The sequence below is a fragment of the Cryptomeria japonica genome, chromosome 4 (assembly GCF_030272615.1).
Source record: "Cryptomeria japonica chromosome 4, Sugi_1.0, whole genome shotgun sequence".
NCBI lineage: Eukaryota > Viridiplantae > Streptophyta > Pinopsida > Cupressales > Cupressaceae > Cryptomeria > Cryptomeria japonica.
In genome coordinates, this window is record NC_081408.1 from 279,180,386 (window position 1) to 279,184,364 (window position 3,979).

General features: G+C 37.4%; 1 pseudogene; it reads left to right on the forward strand.

Annotated features, from left to right (window-relative positions):
- The first annotated feature begins 1,538 nt into the window (after window positions 1-1,538).
- On the forward strand, window positions 1,539-2,790 carry LOC131077460 (acidic endochitinase-like; annotated as a pseudogene).
- The last annotated feature ends 1,189 nt before the right edge of the window (window positions 2,791-3,979 follow it).

A 3,979-nucleotide genomic window follows, 5' to 3' on the forward strand; every position in this document is an offset into this window, starting at 1 on the left:
TTGTTGGATCTCTAAAGTAGGTGTATTCAGTAGGTGTTGATATCAATGACAAAACCATACCAAAATACCAACAGACAAAGCATGTATGATCAAATCTAGAGGTATTATTTCTCTAGATGGAAAACATAATATTGATAATGTCTATCATGTATAAGGTTCAAAGAATTATCTTTTGAGTGTTGGTGAATTGGTGGACAAGGGTTTCCAACTTCAGTTTAAAGATAGAAAATGCAAAATCATTAACAAGACTATTTTGGAGATTGCAACCGGTATTCAGACTGGAGGTAACATCTTTCACTTCAACACTGGTAATAAGACATGTTTGATTTCTCAAATTGATGAGAGTTGGTTATGGCATAAGAGATTATGTCATGTTAATTTTGATTGTATTGTTAAGATCAGTTCAACTAAGGTAGTTAGAGATATACCTAAGATTATGAAGCCTCATAATCTGGTATGTAAGGAATGTCAATTGGGAAAGCAAGTTAAAACTTCTTTTAAGAGCATACATGATAAATCTAATGATGTGCTTGATTTGATTCACATTGACTTATGTGGTCCTGCAAGGACTAGAAGCTTTCAAGGTGATATAAATTTCATGTTGATTATTGATGACTATTCTAGGATGACGTGGGTGACTTTTCTTAGGGAGAAGTCTGAAGCCTTTGAGAAATTAAGGATATTTAAAGAAAACATTGAAACAAAAAATGGATTGAAAATCAAATGTCTAAGATTAAATCAAGGAGATGAGTTCACTTCTCATTAATTTAATAGTTATTGTGAGACAAATGGAATTAGGAGACAATTATTTCCACCTCAGACTCCTAAGCAAAATGGAATAGTGGAAAGAAAGAACAAAACCATTTTGGATGCAGCAAGATATATGATGATGGAAGCCAAATTGCCTCACATCTACTAGAGAGAAGAAATGAATACAACAGTCTACACATTCATTTCGATACTGATGAGTGGTGCTACTACTGGGGGGAGTACTCAACTTTGAGATTCAGAGGTTTATATTCTTGCTTTGATATTTGTGTTAGATTTATGGCATTGATGTCTAAGGGGGAGAGATAGTGATGTGAAAAATAAATTCAAAACTTTATAGAGATATTATTCGTAGGGGGAGAGTTATTGATATTCAAGAGATTGTTTGTCGTCTTCCACAAAGGGAGACTTTTTTGGCATTTTTTGGTAGTTAGATTTTTTTCAAATCTAGTGTTGCCATCAATGCCAAAGGGGGAGATTGTTGGCATTATGGATGAATTGATTATGTGTTGGTTTTATGTTTTGTCATTGATTTGAACACTAGGAGTTATGGTTGGTTACCGAGAGACAGGTTTTGAGTACCGACAAACAGGTTTTTGGTCACCGGTAGAAGATCTAGTGTTATCAACAGAAGAGAATCTCTGTTGGACACTTACACACACGATAGATCACGGAGGAAAAAGAACGGAGTAATTTACTTACACACGATAGATCACGTAGGAAAAAGAAAGAAGGAAGTAATTTAATTCAACACAGACGAAATCCCCGCAATGGACGACGACTGTTCTAAACAGAAATTCCACACAGCCAGGTCATTTTCTGTGCCAAGTATTTCTGTGTGTGGGGACCCGCGGCAGGAAATGTATGTCGTACACGACACGGCGAGGAAATGGTTATCTTAACTGAGGCGGCTACTGAACAATTTGCGTTTGATCCGGCAGCGAGGTTTATAAGGAGTCAAATCCCACACGCAACATGCATAATTCATTGCAAGCGACGGAGAGTACTCGAATCAGAGTGGCCTCGTTCGCCTTTGTAATTGCTCTGCTGTTGAGCGGAGCATCGGCGGGAAGCATTAGCATATACTGGGGCCAAAATGGCAATGAAGCCACTCTTGCCGACACCTGCTGAACCGGCAACTTTGCATTTGTGATGATATCTTTTCTGACCACGTTTGGCAACGGGCAGACACCGGTCTCAACCTGGCAGGCCACTGCGACCCATCTTCTGGAGGATGCAAATCGCTCAGCACCGACATTAAGTCCTGCCAGTCCAGCGGCGTAAAGGTGTTGCTCTCCTTGGGAGGCGCCTCCGGAAGCTATTCAATCGTCTCCGCAGATGATGCCCAAAACGTGGCCACTTATCTGTGGAATAACTATCTTGGAGGGCAGTCGGATAACAGACCTCTCGGAGACGCCGTTCTGGATGGCATAGACTTCGATATCGAAGCAACGACGGAGCACTGGGACGATCTGGCCAAGGCCTTGTCTGCTCTTAGCACCTCCTCCAAGAAGGTATATCTCAGCGCTTCTCCGCAGTGCCCCTATCCCGATTCTCACCTCGGAACGGCCTTGCAGACGGGTCTGTTCGACTATGTATGGATCCAATTCTATAACAATGGCCAATGCGAGTATGCCAATGGGGACGCTTCTAATCTGGTGAATTCCTGGAACCAGTGGACAACGTCGGTTACTACTGTTGAAACGCAGGGCTTCTTTCTGGGCCTTCCTGCTTCCTCTGCAGCTGCTGGAAGTGGCTTCATTCCTGCAGCCACACTCATCTCCAACGTGCTACCTCAGATCAAGACCTCCTCGAAATACGGAGGACTCATGCTGTGGAACAAGTACTACGACGAGCAAACCGGTTATAGCACGGCCATTAAAGGTTCTGTCTGATAAAGTTCATTTCAATTCCCTCGTGTAGGCTACCAAATAATAATGAGGCCGTCCCTATATATGGTGCCTAATTTGGCCAGATTGTAGTAATGCTGAAAATAACACTTCTCATCCAGTTTTTCTTGAAGTCTCTGAAAGCTTTTCAGTATTGTGACGTCGTTTACGAATGTTTCTCTTCATGGTTAATTACTGAAAACCGTATGCAACACAAAGTTGGTCTTTCATTGTTGGTCATTCATTGAAAAAGACCACCACAAATACAATCACTTTAGGCGAGTAGGTTACGTTTCCAAGTGTTCTTTTTTCTCTAATTTCTTTAAGATGGATTTTGAAAAAGAAGAAGATGAATCCGATGCCCTAAAAGAGATAGATTAAAGCAAATTATAATAAAATAAATGAGTATATCAATTAGAATCACTTTGTCAACATTTTTTTTTCATGGAGGTCTAGACCTCATCCCTTATGATGTTGGAGCCTTGCACTCAACAAAACTTGATCCCTGGTGTGTTCATTTCGAGCCATTCAATTTCACCAATAGACCAAGGGCTCATGAGAATCACTTTGTCAACATTTGAAAAAAAGCTATAACTAATGTTTACATCCCTCCCTTGATACAAATATCCATTCAAATTCTACAACTAGATTTGTAAATTAAAAAATAGTAAAACAAAAGAATTTTCTTTTGTATAAAAAAAAAATATATATTTTATATAAATTAAATAAAATATAATTTTTTTGTAAAAGTATTAAAGATTAATTAGTATTGGATCAATAAATTATTTTCTAAAACTAAATATAGCATATTGCGAAATTTAGTTTTTGCAATGATGATAAATTAATATTAATTTCGTCAATAATAGATTTATCAAGATGTAGAAAAATAATACTTATTAAGAAATGAATTTGTCAACATTTACGCAATCTCAAGGAACCTATATAGAAATATTTCAAGTTTCTCAAGATTGAATTCAATTTTCCTAGGTATTTTATATTTTGCAAGATTCAATTGTGACCCAAAGGAATCATTTTCCTTATGAACAGCAATGAGAAAATCACCTTTGCTTTTGTAATAATATTTATAAATAAATGTCAAGAATTTGTTGGATTGTCGAGGTCAAGTTCCTTAAGCCATCCACCCTTTTCATTTAGATTTTAGAATTGTGAGAAAATGATTCAAGAAATTATCCTCATGAAAGAAGACAACTTGTATAAGTTTGATAGAAATTATGATTCATTTTATTCAATTAGACATTAGTGTGCCCTATATATAAAATTTAGTTTGAAAAACCTTAGATACTAATAATTGTAATTATGAA